Source organism: Monodon monoceros, unplaced genomic scaffold, assembly GCF_005190385.1.
Source record: "Monodon monoceros isolate NGI ecotype Baffin Bay Population unplaced genomic scaffold, NGI_Narwhal_1 Super_Scaffold_18, whole genome shotgun sequence".
Classification (NCBI taxonomy): Eukaryota; Metazoa; Chordata; class Mammalia; order Artiodactyla; family Monodontidae; genus Monodon; species Monodon monoceros.
In genome coordinates this window covers 116,948,340-116,967,326 of record NW_021703774.1, presented here as the reverse complement: position 1 = coordinate 116,967,326, position 18,987 = coordinate 116,948,340, and the positions used below count along the sequence as shown (strand labels likewise).

The 18,987-nt window shown below is 34.1% G+C and overlaps 1 protein-coding gene across 2 annotated transcripts in view; it reads right to left on the bottom strand.

Annotated features, from left to right (window-relative positions):
- Positions 1-18,880, bottom strand: part of LRRIQ3 (leucine rich repeats and IQ motif containing 3) — a 233,547-nt gene extending 214,667 nt beyond the window's left edge. Inside the window, exon 1 of one of the 2 annotated variants that reach the window (XM_029231188.1) lies at positions 18,735-18,880. The gene's annotated coding sequence lies outside the window, so the exon portion shown is untranslated. The remainder of the gene's footprint in view (positions 1-18,734) is intronic. The other variant, XM_029231187.1, reaches the window with a different exon arrangement.
- Between the last annotated feature and the right edge of the window lie 107 nt (positions 18,881-18,987).

Genomic DNA, 18,987 nt, shown 5'->3' with positions numbered 1-18,987 from the left:
CGTACCACCAAAAAAAAAAAAAATTACTGGAAATGGGTCAAAGACTTAAATGTAAGAGCAGAAACCATAAAACTTCTAGAAGAAAGCTTAGGGGAAAAAAAGTTTCTTTTACATTCATTCATCCTGGTAATGACTTTTTGGATATGACACCAAAAGCAAAGGCAACAAAAGCAAATACCAACAACTGTGGCAACAAACTAAAAAGCTTCTGCACAGCAAAAAAAAAAAAAAATCAAACAAACAACAGAATAAAGAGGAACCTATGGAATGGGAGAAAATATTTTCAAATCATAGATCTGATAAATGGCTAATTTCCAAAATATAAAAGGAACTCATACAAATCAGTAGAAACTGATAATAACAAAAACAACAACCTGATTAAAAAATAGGCTAAGTACCAGAATAGATATTTTTCCAAAGAAGACATATAAATGTCCAACAGATACATCAAAAAGTGCTCAACAACACTAATCATTAGGAAAATGAAAATCAAAACCACAATGAGCTGTCACCTCACACCTTTTAAAATGACTATATTCAAAAAGACAAGATTATGTGTTGACAAAGATGTGGAGAAAAGGGAACCCTTATACACTGTTGGCTGTACCAATGTAAACAGTATAGAGGTACCCTGAAAAATTAAAAGTGGAACTACCATATGACATAGTAATCCCATTTCTGGGTATATATCCCCCCAAAATGAAGCAATTATCTTGAAGAGGTATGTGCATCCCCATGTTCTTTAGTCCCAATGCCTAAGTCATGGAGGGAACCTAAATGTCCACTGACAGATGAATGGCTAAAGGAAATATGATATCTATTTTATATACACACACAAGATGGAATATTATTCAGCCATGAAGAAGAAGGAAACTGCCATTTTCTACAATATAAATGCCACTGGTGGCCAAAATATCGTGCAAGAAATGGGAAGATGTTGGTTAAAGGGAACAAACTTCCAGTTATAAGATGAACAAGTTCTGGGAATATAATGTACAGCATGGTGACTATAGTTAAAAATACTGTATTGTATACTTAAAAGTTACTAAGAGAGTAGATCCTAAAGGTCCTCAAACACACCGGGAAAAAAAAAACAACAGATAATTATATGTGGTGATAGATGTATTATGAACCTTACCATGGTAATCATTTTTGCAATGTATATATGTATTAAAGTATCATATTATACATATTAAACTTATATAATGTTATATGTCAATTATATCACAATAAACCTGGAAGAAAAGATTTCTAAGTACAAATAATTAGGTATGTCTCATTTAGATTAATATTTGTTGTTAATTCCTTGAAATCCTTCCATTTGAATTTTCTACAACCAATATCCAATGTCCTGCAAAAAAGAATGCACATTCTTTTTTCATTTATTTACACTGTGTAACAAAGCACCCCTAAACCTACTGCCTTAATAAAAACACCATTGATTATTTCTCAGGTCCGTGGCTTAACTTAGTTCAAGTGGGCAGCTCTTTTTCAAGGGATGTTGACTTAATAAGATTCAGTCTTGTGGGGCTCATCCAAACTAACACCTACAAGGTGACTAATTTACATATGTGAAACACTGGCAAGGAGAGCAGGAAGGTAGGTTCAGCTGGAATGCTGGGATATATGGGTCTCCCTCACCATACTATCCTAAGGTCTCTCCATCCACACCAGTACTCACGATGTCATCCTCTCACAGGTCTATTCATGTGTCTCTGTAATAGGGAAGTAAGACTTTCTACATGGTCGACACAGGGCTCCAAAAAGTATAAACACAGAACCTGTCGGGCCTTCTGAAGGTTTAGGCCCATCTGGCAGAGCTTTACCTCAACCATATTCTATTACTTAGAGGAAGTTATTCTGATGATTTGAACCAGTTTATAATGTAGTTAGAGAAAGAAGAAAATAAAAGTTGTTCTGAGCTTGGTGACCTCAGGCAAGTTATGTATATCCTCAATTTGTTATGTATCCAAATTATGTTCCTCAGTTTCCTCATCTATAAAACATGGATAGTAATAGTATTTGATGGAAATAATTGTTGTGAGGACTAAATGAGTTGGCCTGAAGGCTTTAGAACACTGTCTGGCACATAGCAAGCACTTTAAAATGAGTATTACTTAATAAGGCAAATACCTAGCTCAATTAACAACTCAACAGAGACTGCCCCTTCAAAAAGTAAGTTAGGGCACTTCTGGTTTCCAGTCCAACATATAAGGAGCTTAGAAGTTGTCACACCATCCTAAAAAGTAAAAGCTGAACAAAATGAAAAAAATCAACACATCTTCTTAGATTCCTCAGTAAAGGGAGGTCACACAGAGAGCCAATACCCCCAAAATCAGAGAGACAGGTAAGTGGATATAGAGATTCAGAACTTACAGGAGCAGAAACTCACCAGCAGAGATCTCTGGAGGAACTAGTGCCTCCTGGGTAGGAAATCCTAAACTATAACTGATAAGTTACTGCAGGCACAGTGTTGACAACTCTGAGATTAAAAATTCCAGGAAGGCCTAGTCAATGAAGGGACCACCTTGCTTTTGTAAGATTAACATCCAGGAGCTCTAACACGTCCTCAGGGTGAATAATGGACAAAAATCCACTCATGCTTCCATAGGGGAGAGGAAATAAATAATTTTGAAATACACCAGAGAATTCTGCTCTTCTTAATAAGGCCTGCCCTCAAGAGAAACTATTTAATGGACACTAAACAACTGAGGTTTTATCAGAGCCTAACTGACATGGGAGAAGAGAAATACTCAACTCCATCTCCCTCTAGCCTTCCATTTGGAGGAAGGAAAACACCCAACTCCAGCCCACTCTTGCTATCTTGCCCACCTAAGAGTAAGGAAAACTAAGAAGCACTTGTGAAATCCACAGCCCAGGGTCACAGGCTCATTAAAACACTAAGACCTTAACATATAACCATAGAATACTTTTTTTCTACCCACATCTTACCATCACACCACATCAGTATTTTATAAGAGTTCCTTTTACCAGTACATCATTTCTGGCTTTCAACAAAAATTACAAGGCATACTAAAAGACAAAAAACACAGAGTAAGCATAAGAACCAATATCAGCTATGGCAAAGATGTTGGAAATATCAGACTGGGAATGTAAAACATCTATGATTAAACATGCTAAGCACTTGAATGAAGAAAAGTAGAAAACAAACAAGAACAGATGGATAGTGTAAGGTAGAGCAATAGAATTAAAAAAGAATAAAAAAAAATGCTAGAGATCAAAAATACTATAACAGAAACGATGAATGCCTTTGATGAGTTAATTTAGTAGATTGGACGTGGCTGAGGAAAGAATCTCTGAGTTTGAGGATATGTCAATAGAAACTTCAAAAACTGAAAAGTAAACAGAACAAAGACTGAAAAAAGCAGAACAGAATATCCCAGAACTGTGGGATAACTACAAAAAGTGTTCAATATGCATAATGGAAATACCAGAATGAGAAGAAAGTGATAAAGGAACAAAGGAGCATAAAAAATATTTGAAACAGTAATGATGGTGAAATTCTTCAAATTAATGTTAGATACAACCCACTGATCAAGTAAGCAGAAAACATCAAGCAGGAAAAAGGCCAAAAAAAATACAACTAGACATATCGTTTTCAAATTTCAGAAAATTAAGGATAAAGGAAGAAATTTGAAAGATGTCATAGGAAGAAAACCTCTTATCTACAAAAAGGGAAAAATAAGAATTATATCTAACTTCCCCTAAGAAACTATGCTAGCAAGAGGAGAGTGGAATAAAGTATTTAAAGTGTTGAAAGGAAAATCCTGCCAACAAAAAAATCTATACCTTGTGAAATTATTCCTCAAAAGTGGATGAGAAAAAAGACTCTCAGACAAACAAAACTTGAGGAAATTTCTTGTCAGTAGACCAGCCTTAAAAGAAATGTTTAAAATAGTCCTTTAGAAACAAGGAAAATAGTATAGTTCAGAAACTCAGATCTACATAAGAAAAAGGAAGAACACTAGGGCAGGCACAAGTGAAGGTAAAATAAAAATCTTTTATTTTTCTTATTCTTAGTTGATATAGCAGGTAAAAGTTTGTTCAAACATTAACAGCAAAAATTTATTTGATTATATATGCATACATATGCTCAGTTGACACTTGAAAAACATGGCTGTGGGTAGGGGTGAAGACCCTTACACAGTTAAAAATCATTTGTCTCTCAGTATTCACCGGGGATTGGTTCCCGGATCCACCACAGATACCAAAATCCATGGACGCTCAAGTCCCATAGTGAGCCCTCCACAAAACTATCCAAGGTTCTGCATCTGTGGCTTCAACCAGCACAGATTGTGTAGTACTGTATTTATTGAAAAAAAGAAAAACATAGACGTAGACCCAACAGTTCATACCCATGTTGTTTAGAAGTCAACTATATATTTTTGTATAAGTAACTATGCTATGTATAAATGAAATGAATGACGGCAAGGATACAAGGAACAGGAAGGAAAAATCAGGAATATTTTTTATTATAAGATATTTATACTACATACGAAGTAGTATAGTGTTATGTGAGAGTGGATTTGGATTATTGCAATCTCTAGGGAAATGGCTTAAAAAGCAAAAAAAGAAGTAAAATAGATATGCTAAGAAAAGATAGAAAATAGAATCATACAATGCTCAATTAAAATCACAAAAGGCAGAAAAAAATGGAAGGCTAAAACTGGTACAAAGAACAAGAGCAATAAATATAAAAGATTAACAAATACAGATATTAATCCAACTATATAATCACTTTACAGTAAGTCCCCTACATATGAACGAGTTCAGTTCCAAGAATATGTTTGTAAGTCCAATTTGTTCATAAGTCCAACAAAGCTAGCCTAATTACCCAACTAACACAATTGGCTATATAGTACTGTACTGTAATAGGTTTATAATACTTTTCACACAAATAATACATAAAAAACAAACAAAAAATAAAGAAAACATTTTTAACCTTACAGTCCAGCACCTTGAAAAGTACAGTAGTACAGTACAACAGTTGGCATACAGGGGCTGTCATCGAGTGAACAGGCAAGAAGAGTTACTGACTGGATGAGGGAGAGGAGGTGGGAGATGGTAGAGCTGAAGGATCGTCAGCAATAGGAGATGGAGGGCAAGCTGCAATTTCACTCACACCTGATGTTGATGGCTCAGGTTCTGGTTCCTTGCTGGATTCAACTCTATCTACCCTCTTGAAAAAATGATCCAGTGATGTCTGGGTAATAGCTCTTTTTTTCTCATCATAGATGACACAGTAGCACTGGATTGCATCCTGAATGGCTGTTGCAACCTTCGTGTACCATTCTACGTTCAGGTCCTGTGCCTCAAAACTAACTGCCTCCTCAAACAAAGAAAATCCCCTTGCCATTTCCTGCATCGTGAATCTCTTCAGTGCTTCAGCTACTTCTTCTTCCTCTTGTCTCTCTTCGTCCTTTCTCTGGGCCTCCAGTTCCATCAGGTCTTCACTAGCAAGCTCCTCATGTTGCACAGCAAGGAGTTCAATGAAGTCGTCTTCTTGCAGATCTAGCTCGAAATAAAGATACTGTACTCTATACAACACTGTAAAGTACACAAAGCACTACCACTTGTAGAGGATGCACTCACGTGACAGTGTATGCCAGACACACAAACTAACTTACATGATTGGACATGTGAACACACATTTGCACCTATGAAAGTTTGCAACTTGAAGGTTCGTATGTAGGGGACTTACTGTAAATATATCAATAGTCTAAGCATCAAAACAAAGACAGAGTGGATCAAAGTTAGAGTGGATCAAAAACTAGCCCAACCATATGTTGTCTACAGGAAAGCCACTTTATACATAAAGATTCACAAAGAATAAAGGTAAAGTGATTGAGGTGAATCTTAAAACATTCAAAGAAAAATTAATATGAATTCTTCTCAAATTCTTCCAAAATATAGACGATGAGGGAACATTCTGAAACTCATTTTATGAGGGCAGAATCACCCTAATACCTAAACAAAACAAAGATATCACAAAAAAAGAAAATTACAGGGCAATTTCCTTGATGAACATAGATGAAAAAATCCTCAACAAAATATTATCAAACAGAATTGAACAATGCCTTAAAAGGATCATACACCATAATTAGGGGAGACTTATTCCAGAGAAGCAGGAATGGTTCAACATCCACAAATCAGTCAATGTGATATACCACATTAACAAAATGAGCAACAAAAATCGTACGATCATCTCAACAGATGCAGAAAAAGCATTTGACAAAATTCAACATCTTTTTATGATAAAAACTCTCAGCAAACTAGGTGTAGAGGGAACACACCTCAACATAATAAAGTTCATATGTGACAAGCCCACAGCTAACCTCATACTCAATGGTGAAAAGCTGAAAGGTTTCCCTCTAAGATTAGAAACAAGACAAGAATGCCCAGTCTCACTTTTATTCATCATAGCACTGGAAGTCTTAATCAGAACAATAAGGCAGGAATAGGAGATAAAAGGCATTAAAATTGGAAAGGAAGAAGTAAAACTGTCACCATTTGCAAATGACAACATATGACATACAGAAAACCGTAAGGACTTCACACACACACACAAAAAAACTGTTAGAACTAATAAAATCAATAACATTACAGAATACAGAATCAATACACAAAAATCTGATGCATTTTTACACATTAATAATGACTTATCAGAAAGAGTTAAGAAAACAATCCCATTTACAACTGCATCAAAAAGAAAAAAATACCTCAGAATAAATTTAACCAAGGAGGTAAAAACACCTGTACACTGCAAACTACAACACACTAATGAAAGAAATTGAAGAAGGCACAAATAAATTGAAAGATATTATGTGTTCATGGAGTGCAAGAATTAACATTGTTAAAATGTCCATACTACTCAAAGTAGATTCAATGCAAACCCTATCAAAATTCCAATGGCATTTTTCACAAAAATAGAACAAATAATCCTAATATTTGTATGAAACCATGGAAGACCCCAAAAGCCAAAAAAATCTTGAGAAAAAGGAACAAAGCTGGAGCCACCACATTCCCTGATTTCAAACTATATTACAAAGCTATAGTAATCAAAACAGTATGGTATCAGCATTAAAAACAAACATATAGATCAATGAAACAGAGTAGACAGTCCAGAAATAAAACCACACATATATGGTCAATTGACTTACAAGAAAGGACCAAATAATATATAATGAGGAAAAAAAATTCTCTTCAATAAATGGTGATGAGAAAACTGCACAGACACATGGCAAAGAATGAAACTTGACTGCTATCTTAAATCATACAAAAATTAACTCAAAATGGATTAAAGGCTTGAAAGTAAAAACTGAAATAATATAACTCCTTGAAGAACATATAGGTGGTAGACTCCTTGACATTGGTGACGGTATTTGGATCTGACACCAAAAGCAAAGACAACAAAAGCATACATAAACAAGTGGAAATACATCAAACTAAAAATATTCTGTACATCAAAGGAAATCATCAATAAAATAAAAAGGCAACCTACTGGGTATTTGCAAATCATATATCTGATGAGGGATTAATAGTCAAAATATATAATCACACAACTCAACAGCAAAAATGATAATCCAAATAAAAAGTGGGCTGAGGATTTGAATAGACATTTTTCCAAAGAAGACACAGAGTTGGCTAACAGGTACATGAAAAGGTACTCAACACAACCAATCACCAGGGAAATGTAAATCAAAACCACAATGAGGTATCACCTCACACTCATTAGAATGGCTATCATCAAAAAGGAAATAACAAGTATTGGCAAGAATGTGGAGAAAAGGGAACCCTTGTGCACTGTAGGTAGAAATGTAAATTGGTACAACCACTATGGAAAACAGTATGGAGTTTCCTCAAAAAACTAAAAATAGAACTACCATATGATCTAGAAATTCTACTTCTGGGTACTTATCTGGAGAAAACAAAAACACTAACTTGAAAAGATATCTGGACCCCCATGTTCATTGTAGCATTATTTACAATAGCCAAGACATGGAAATAGTCTATGTGTTTTGTGATGAATGAATGGATAAAGAAGATGTGATGTGTGTGTGTGTGTATACACACACAATGGAATATTATTCAACCATAAAAATGAATGGAATTTGTCATTTGTGAGAACATGAAAGGACCTTGAGGGCATTATGCTAAGTGAACTAAGTCAGAGAAAGACAAATACTGTATGATCGCAGCTATTCATGGAATCTTAAAAAAAAAAGGAAGCCCATAAAAACAGATAACAGATTGGTGGTTCCCATAGGTGGGTAGTGGGGGTTTGGCAAATTGGGTGAAGGGTTCAAAAGGTACTAATTTCCAGTTATAAAATAAATAAGTCATAGGGAGGTAATGTACAGCATGGTGACTGTAGTTAATAATACTCTATTTCATATTTGAAAGTGGCTAATAGAGGAGATCTTAAAAGTTCTCTTCAAAAGCAAAAAATATTTTGCATGGTATGGTGACAGATGTTAACTAAACTTACCATGGTGATCCTTTCTCAATATATACAAATATTAAATCATCACGTATTACATCTGAAACTAATATGTTATATGTCAATTGTACCTCACTTAATACTACAATTGATAGCTCCTCCTCTACCTACCTAAAAGCCTGCTTGTGGAGTGCTGCTAATTTTAAATATGACCATTAAAGAGGAATCCTTTTGTTCCTTTTAGACTCCAATAATTTTACAATTACTTTGTGAAATGTACATAAAAGTATATTATTAAGTTCAAATAATAATATAAAGTTTCAAAAGGCAAATTTAGTTTAAGTACAGCAACACATTAGAGAAAGCATCAGGGCTCCAATTACAGTTTCAAAGAAGTTCTAGGCTTAAAAAGAAATCAGTATCAAATGAACTTATTTACAAAACAGAAATAGACCCACAGACATAGAAAACAAACTTATGGTTACCAAAGGGGGAAGGGGTGGGGGAGGGATAAATTGGGAGGTTGGAATTAACATATACACACTACTATATATAAAATAGATAATCAACAAGGACCTGCTATATAGCACAGGGAACTAGACTCACTATTTTGTAATAACCTATAGGGGGGAAAAGAATCTGAAAAAGAATATATCTGAATCACTGTGCTGTACACCTGAAGCTAACACAATATTGTAAATCAACTGTATTTCAATAAAAAAATATATAAGTGTGTATGTGTGTGTATATATATATCAGTAAATCTTTCATTAGTTTGTATTGACTGTAACACTAACTTTAAAATTATCATACATTATTAATCATACTATAAAAACCATGTTTTTATAAAATACAATGTACATCAATTATAAATCTCATCTTCGTTCCCAAATTTTTCCATTTAAAAAACTGGTGGTAAATACACATAGCAACTGTAAGTGCTTATGATTAATGAATATCTAAGTTAAATGTTGAAAAGTAAAAACTCTTTATTCTGTATATTTAATTTCAAATGAATATATAAAAAATATTTAAAATATTTTTCAAAGAAATGCTTTGTAACTGTGTCAATGACCTTTAGATATCACACCCATCCACTAGAATTTTAGATACCAATAATATAGGTACATTATTTTATGTTAAAAGTATGTTAAAGTATAATATTAGTTTTGATGATCTATGTTGCAGTACCTTATTTTGTAAACATTAGTTATGACACTATAAATAAGTGGAATGCCAGACAATGGACTCTAGAATTATCATATAAGCTGATATGAAAAATAAAATCATATAAAAGGAAAAAAAAGTTTTTTTGAAAAGCAAACTGTAAGGATTATAATTAGTAATATTTTATATCTGTTGTGGTTGCAAACTACTTTTAGTTTAGTATGTCTGCAACAGACTGAAATCCATAATATATACAGTAATTATAATTTTAAAATACATTTTATTTAGCCAATACATTTATTAAATCAATCCTGTTTTGATGAAGACTTGCTATGATTTTACATCACAGAGAAAATGCTCTTTAAAAACTAAAGAGAGGGGTTTTAGTAGAACAGTCAGAACAGTAAATGTCTCCTCGAAAATAAAAATGGAATTTAGTTGGTTTATAAATTAATGTAAATAAGCTTGCTTCTTTGAAACATTACATGCTCATTTCAAATGACATAAAATAACATTTGGAGCAAGAAATCAAGACTCACTTATAATCAAGACATCTTACTTTTTCCCCTGTAAATATATTTGCTTTCTAAAATTTAGAAAGCTACATATATTTGTTATTAAAAAAAAAAAGCTTTTGTGAAAATGCCAGTTTTCAATTTCTGTTTCTATTCCACACTCATTGATTGTAAAATCATAAACCTGAAAAACTAAAGGGTGATAAGCCAGAAGATAGATATAAAACAACCAAAACTAATTAAAACAGCCAGAAAATTACATGGACAGAAATAAGAAAATAAATTAATAAGAAAAATTTAACATAGCAAATATTTGTTTCTTCTAGCTTAAAAACTTTGGTTAGCATTCATAAAACAGAGTTTGAATATTCTAAAGTTGGGTCATTAATATACTTCTAGTAAGAGTAATAAATAGTGTACTTACTAATTGAAATTTAGTTATTGACTCTCCTAATTTATATTCTTCACCACTTGCCCTCTCTATGCCCTGGAAAAAAAACTCATGCTAATATTGGGACAGGTATATTATGATTTTATTACCTGACAGTCATTTGAAATATTCTACAGAAAAACTAAGAGAGCTACAGAAAATCAAAGATAAATTCCTGAAAGAGGCCAGAAGATAAAACATCTTTCTAACATAAGAACAAAGAATTATATTTGACTTCTTCTCAGAAACGATGCAAGCAAGAAGACAGTGGAGTACAATATTTAAAGTGTTGCTAGAAAAAAACTCACCAACCTAGAATTCTGTACCCTCTGAAATTATCCTTCAAAGTGAAGGAGAAATAATGACTTTCTCAGACAAACAAATATTGAGGGAATTTGTTGCCAGTAGAATTACCTGGCAATAAATGTTAAAAGAAGTTCTTTAAAGAAAAGGAATATACTGTAGATCAGAAACTCAGTTCTACATAAAGCAAGGAAGAGCACTGGGAAAGAAAAATGTGTAGGTAAAATAAAAATCTTTTATTTTTCTTATTCTTAATTGATCTATCAGATAACAATTTGTCAAAATACTAACAGCAAACAATGTATGAAATTATCTATGCTTAATTACATATCATATATGTATGAATGCTTATACATAAGTGAAATTAAAGACAGCAGTAATAAGGAACAGAGGAAGGAATTAGGTTTATTTTCTTATTATAAGGTAGGGTACTTACACTACCTGGGAAAAGGTATAATGTTACTTGAAAATGGAATTGGATTAGTTATAAATGTGATTGCAAACTTTAGGGCAACCACTAAAAAAAGTAAAATAAGAACTATAACCAATATGCTAAGAAAGGAGAGAAAACAGAATCATATACAATGCTCAATTAAAACCACAAAAGCCAGAAAAAGTATGGAAGGCAAAAATAGGAACAAAAAACAATGGCAATAAATAGAAAACAGTAATGAATATGGCAGATATTAATTCAACTATACCAATAATCATTATGATCATCAATAGTCAAAATGCACCAATCAAAAGAGACTGTCAGAGAAGATTAAAAAAAATTAAAATACAAGACCCACCTATACATTGTCTACAATAAAGCCCACTTTAAATATAAAGACATATAGATTAAAGTGATGGAGAAAGATATACAATGTTAATACTAATCAAAAGAAAGCAGGAGTGGCTATATTAACTTCAGACAGAGCAGACTTCAAAGCAAGAAAAGTTATCAGAGATAATGAGAGCATTACATAATGATAACAGGGTCATTTCTCCAAAAAGACATACCAACTGGTAAGGTTTATGCTCCTAACAACAGAGGGTAAAACTACGTGATGCAAAATTAAAAGAACTGCAAGAAGAAACAGATGAACTCACTATCATGGTTGGAGACTTCAATACCTTTTTATCAGAAATGGGCTGATCCAGCAGAAAGAAAATCAGTAAGGACACAGTTGAACTCAACAACACTATCAATCAACTGGATATAATTGATACATTCAGACTACTTCATCCAACAACAGCTGAATACACATTCATCAAAAGCTCACATGAAACATTTGCCAAGATAGAACACATTCTGAATCATAAAATACATTTTAGTAAACTTAAAAGAATAGAAACTATACAATATCTGCCCCAGATCACAATGAAATTAAACTAGACATCAATAGCAGAAAGATAGCTAGGAAATCTCCAAACAGGTGGAGATTAACAACACATTTCTAAGTAACACATATTTCTAAATAACACATAGGCCAAAGAAGATCACAAGATAAATTGTTTAATATTTTTAACCAAATGAAAATAAAAATACAACTTATCAAAATGTGCGGGATGCACCAAAGCAGTGTTTAGAGGGGAGTTTATAGCACTGAATGCAGATACTACAAAAGCAGAAACATCTAAAAATAACAATCTAAACTTCCATCTTAGTAAACTAGAAAAAGAAGAGAAAATTAAATCCAAAGTAAGGACAATAAAAGAACTAATATGAATTAGAGCAGAAATCAATGAAATTGAAAACAGGAAATCAACAGAGAAAATCCATTAAACCAAAAACTGGTTCTTTGAAGAGATCAATAAAACTGATAAACCTCTAGCCAAGCCAAAGAGAGAGAGAGAGAGAGGACAGAAATTACTAATATCAGAAATGAAAAAGGGGATGATACTACAGATCCTGTGGACACTGGAAGGATAATAAAGAAATACTATGAAGAACTCCATGCACACAAATTTAATAACCTAGATGAAATGAACTGATTTCTTAAAAGAAATAATCTGCCAAAACTCACACAAGAACAAATAGACAATCTGAATAGGTGTATACCTATGAGAAATCGAGTCAATGATTAATAACCTTCCAAAACAGAAGCACCAAGCCCAGATGGGTTCATTGGGAAATACTACCAAAATTTAAGGAAGAAGTTACATGAATTCTCTACAATCTCTTTAAGAAGATAGAAGCGAAGCAAATACTTTGTAATTCGTTCTACGAGGCCAGCATTATCCTAATACTAAGGCCAGTCAAAGACATTACAAAACTACAGACCAGTATTTCTCATGAAAACAGAAGCAAAAATACTAAAAAAAAATTAGTAAATCGAATCCAACAATGTATAAAAAGAATCATACACCTACCACCAAGCTGGATTTATCCCAGGTATACAAGACTGGTTCAACATTCAAAAACCAGTTAATGTAATCCATCACATCAACAGGCTAAAAAGAAGAATCACAGATGCAGGAAAAGCATTTGATGCAATCCAACACCTATTCGTGATAAAACTCTCAGTCAACTAGGAATAGAAAAGAACTTCCTCAACTTGATAAAGACTATTTACAAAAAATCTACAGCAACATTGTGCTTAATGGTGAGAAATTAGAAGCTTTTCCACTAAGATGAAGTCCAAGGCTAGGATGTCCCTTCTCACCATTACTTCCCAACCTTGTACTGAAAGTCCTAGCTAATGCAATGAGACAAAAAAAAAAAAAGGAAATAAAAATGTACAGACCACATCTCTGTTCACAGATGACATGATTGTCAGTGTAGAAAATTCAAAAGAACAGACAAATACCCTTGGAACTACTAAGTGATTAGAGCAAAGTTGTAGATTCAGGGTTAATACACAAAAGTCAATCACTTCCCTATATACCAGCAATGAATAAGTTAAAAACACAATACCATTTCCATTATCACTACCATAAATGAAATATTTACATATAAATGGAACAAAATATGTACAAGATCTATAAGAGGAAAACAAACAAACAAACACTGATGAGCAAATTCAAAGAATAAATGAATGGAGAAAGACAATGTTCATGGATAGAATGACTCAAAATTATCAAGATGTCTGTTCTTGCCAACTTATCTATAGATTCAATACAACCCCAGTCAAAATCTCAGCAAGTTATTTTATCGCTATTGACAAACTGATTCTAAAGTTTATATATAGAGGCAAAAGACCTCCCAGTATCTAACACAATACTTAAGAAGTACAAAGTTGGAAAAATGATACCACCTGACTTCAAGACTTACTATAAAGCTATAGTAATCGGGACAGTCTAGTATTGTCAAAAGAAAGATAGATCAGTGGAACAGAATAGAGAGCCTAGAAACAGACAGACATGAATACAGTCAACTGATCTTTGACAAAGGAGAAAAAGCAAAGACAGACTTTCAACAAATGGTGATGAAACAGCTGGACAGCCACATGAAAAAGAAAATGAATCTGGACACAGACTTTATACCTCCAGAAAGAATAATTCAAATTGGATATATGACCTAAATGTAAAACATAAAACAATACAACTCTTAGAAGATAACTTAGGAGAAAATCTAGATGACATTAGGATGATGATGACTTTGTTAGATACAACGTCAAAAACATAATCAATAAAAAATACTTTATAATCTATAGCTCATTACTATTAGAGACACGATCCGCAAAAGGTAATGCCAAATGAATGAGAAGACAAGTCACAGACTAGGAGAAAATCTTTTGCAAAAGACACATCTGCTAAAGGACTCTTATACAAAATATACAAAACACTCTTAAAATTCAACAATAAGAAAATGAACAACCAGATTAAATAATAAGCCAAAAACCTTAACAGCCACTTCAGCAAAGAAGATATATAGGTGGCAAATAAGCATATGAAAGTCTCTCCTTAACACATATCATCAGGAAAATGCAAATTAAGAAAACAATGAGATACCATAACACACCGATTAGAATGGCCAAAAGTCTAACACTGATAACACAAACTGATGACAAGGATGTGGAAGAATAGGAACTTTCATTCATTCTGGTAGGAGTGCAAAATGGTATAGCCACTATGGAAGACAGTTTGGGGGTTTCTCAAAAAACTAAATACACTCTTACCATAAAATACAGTAATTGCATTCTTTCGTATTTACCCAAAGGAGTTGAATAATTTTCACACATAACTCTGCACATGGATATTTATAGCAGCTTTACTCACAATCGCCAAAATTGGGAGGAATCAAGAAGTCCTTCAGTAGGTGAACGAATAAATAACCTGTGGTACATCCATACAATGGACTGTTTACTCAGCACTAAAAATAAATTAGCTATCAAGCAATGAAAAGACATGGTATAACCTTAAATGCATATTATTAAGTGAAATAAGCTAATCTAAAAAGGCTCATACTGTAGTATTCCACCCATATGACATTCTGGAAAAAGCAAAATATGGAAACAGTAAAAAGATCAGTGGTTGAAGGATTTGCAGTATTTAGAGAATGAGGGATGAATAGGCAGAGCACAGAGGATTTTTAGGATAGTGAAACTACTCTGAATAATATAACAATGTATACATGTCTTTATACTGTGTCCAAACCCATAGAATATAAAACACCAAGAGTGAATCCTAAGGGAAACTACAGAATTTGAGTGATTTTGATGTGTCATTATAGGTTCATCAATTTTAACTAATGTACCACTCTGGTGAGGTATGTAGATAATGGGGGAAGCTATGCATGTGTGGGTATATATGAGGGTATACTGGAAACCTCTGTATCTTCTTCCCAATTTTGCTGTGAACCTAAATCTGCTCTGAAGATACAGTCTTTAAAAAAATTAAGAGAGAAAGTAAAATAGAAGTTTAGGGGAAAAAAGTTTTCCTTTGCCCTCGAGAAAGGTGGTGAGGGTTCCTTCAATAGGCTACAGTGGGAAAAATTAGTGAAGAAATAGTCTGAGACCAGGCTAACTGAGTAATTAAATTCAAAGAAAGGAAACAGTAAAAAAGAGATTTTTGCTTTACACTCCACATCAGGAAGAGTAAGAGGAGGAAGACTGGTTAAACAGAGATGATGCACAAGTAACGGAAAAGATGAGAGCCCCAGCATGAACTGGCCAAGCCATGTACCTAAGCTCCATGGTCCGTAATCAAGGACCTGCTCCATGTGGCTTAAGCTTCTTTTTATTAAGAAGAAGAAAAAATTTAATGTGCTTCTCTACAACTTTCACACAACAGTCATATCCATGCCTATAGTAATAAAAATAACCTAACAGGCACTAATTGTAGATAAGCACAAGGCATCTTATTGGGGTGATGGAAATGTTCTATACCTAGCTTGTGATCATGGTTGCACAACTCAGTACATTTACTAAAAATCATTAAACTGCTCACTTACAATAGGTTAATGATAGGTAAAGTATACCTCGGTAAAGTTCTTAAAAAGTCTATCTCACTTCTCTTCATGCCACTTCTTCAGATACTCTCCTCCAATAGAAAAAAAAAAAAAAAGCCCAAATGCCTCCAAAGAACATCTTTTTTCAACTTATTATAGTTTGGTTTGTCTGATGTCCCCCTTTTTTTTTTTTAATCAACAAATCTTTGAAATCTTTATTTTAAATCATATTTGTTATCATTTTGATGTCCCTTTTGAAATGTGGAATTCAAGATCAAACACATCATTTCCATTTTATACAGAATAATGGGTTTACTACAGACCTGTATTGACATATTTTATTCTGGTCACGGTAGCTTATGACTGTTTCAACAACCATTATCACACTGTCTGATTATATAAAACCTAAACTTAAATAAAATCCCTTGACTTTTTTACCCACTACAATCAACTGCCAGAAACTTACTGCCACTCACATAGTATACAACTTTTTCATTTTTTATTTAAAAATTAATATTAGTGAAAATTTGAAGAAAACAGAAAAGACAGAACAAGGACAAAAAACATAGCCGATATAGTATATTTACATCCAGCACATTTTATGTAATATACTCATATCAGCAAAAAAGTAGCATCCATTTCTATGGCCATTCTTCCCAGGTCCAAGAAATGCTCTAACATACATTTAACACTCTGTTATAGAGTCTATCACATCACCCTGTTTTAGTCCCCTCACAGTTCTTATCATTTCTGAAGTTTTCTTATTTAGTTACCTTTTTCAGCATTTACCTCATTAGTATGTACAATTCCTCAGTTTATAGGCTCTATTGACCTTTCTTTCCTTAGGACCTCATCTAGTTCTGTAGTTTAAAAATTAACTCCATCTATATGCTGACAACTCCCAAAATTATATCTCTAAGTCCAGACCTGTCTTGCAAACTCCAGACTCATGTATTATGCAAACACATATACATACAAACTCCCATAACATATGCACTGCACACATATACATCTGTTTACTTTCCACATCCAAAACCAAATTCTGGACTCTCCCTACTACCCCAATAACCGTCCCTACTTCCCCATCCATATCCTTTCCCATTTCAACTGATGGTCGCTCCAGCCTTCAGGCAGTTATCCTTGACTCCTCTCTTTCTTTCACATTCCACAGCCATTCCTTTAGCAAATTGTATTAATTATGCCTTCAAACATATATCCAGAATCTAACCAACTTCTCATCACCCCCCACTATTCCCATCCTGGCCAAGCCTTCACCAACTCTCACCTGTTTTGCTGCAGTAGCCTCCAAACAAGTCTCCCTGCTTCTATCATTGCCCCACTCTCCGCTAGAGTCTATTTTCACATTTCCGTGAAATGCTCCTTTTAAACATAATGTAAGTCACATAAAACCTTGCAAAGGCTTTGTTTCACTCAGTTAAAAAATGAAATCCTTTATTTAAGCCGTTGTTATCTCACTTTCTCTCTTGCTACTTCCCCTTTTGTTCTCTCTCACCTCACTTAAGTCTTTTGTATTTTCTAAATGTTCTTATTAAGAATGTTTTGTTTTTATTAACAAAAAAGAGAGCTTTTAAACAATAAAACTATGAAAGCATAATCTCCCTTTTCACTCAAATTCTTTCGCTCTAAGTACTGAATTAAATAACAGCGTCAATTCTGTAGAAGAAAAACTAAGTTAAGTTCATGGTAAGAACTTGTAAGGCCTTGAATGCCTATGTTCCTGATGAAACTTTAATGAAGACAGGCTTCTCAACTAAATTAAACTGTATGGTGCGGTAGAATGATGTCGGAGTTTGGGATTGAAATATCTCGCTTAAATCTTCTCTCTACTACTTAACTAATTGTGAGAGCCTGACTAAGTCACTATTCTCTCTCATTCATAGCTTTCTCACGTGTAAAGATAAATAGAAGAATCTGTAAAACTCATCATAAACTTGGTGTTTTACAAGAGAAGAAACTTATCTATCGATACCTACCGAAAACACACCCACTAAGGCCAACTTATTCCCAGGAATGCTATTGAAAGTTCTAGATTAATCTGCATACACAAAAGGTTGCCAGAGAAACAACCAAAAAGCCCCAAACGTTAAGGGCCTCATTGCAGAATTTTATACAACTTCCAAAAGCCTCTTAAGTGATCTCAAAACTGAGAGGTGTGGAGTGGCTCACTCTCTAGTAACTGCAAGGGCAAAGAAGCCACAAATCTTCCTGAAGAAAGTACAGATTTTAAAAGTTCAGACTATGTATGTATCTGGACCTGGGGTTGGGGCAGATGGCTTCAGACGACGACCCAAGGGGAGGAATTAACTCTCAAGAGGTCCTTGGGAACTGCCCCTGGCTAAAACAAACCACGAGTTAGAAAGGACGAACGGCCTTTGAGAGAAAGCTAGAAGCTAAGTTGTAGTTTGAACTTCTCCTTAAGCGAGTCAGTTCTCGAAATTTCGCCGCCCAAGCAGGACCACTCACCGGGTCTACCGAGCTGCAAGGCTTTATGAGTTGGTAACAAGCGGCCCAGACCCGGCACAGTCCGACAAATCACTAGGTGGCCATTTATCCGTTCCGGAGGCCGTTGCTAGGGAAACGGAGCAAAGCCCCGGGCTCACCCAGTCGTGGTTTTCCTTAAGCAAGACAAAGAGCTTCGGGGGCGTAGTTACGTGAGTGACGCACGTAGGGGGCGGGACAGAGACGAAACCGGACCAAAGAACGGGTTACGTCCCAG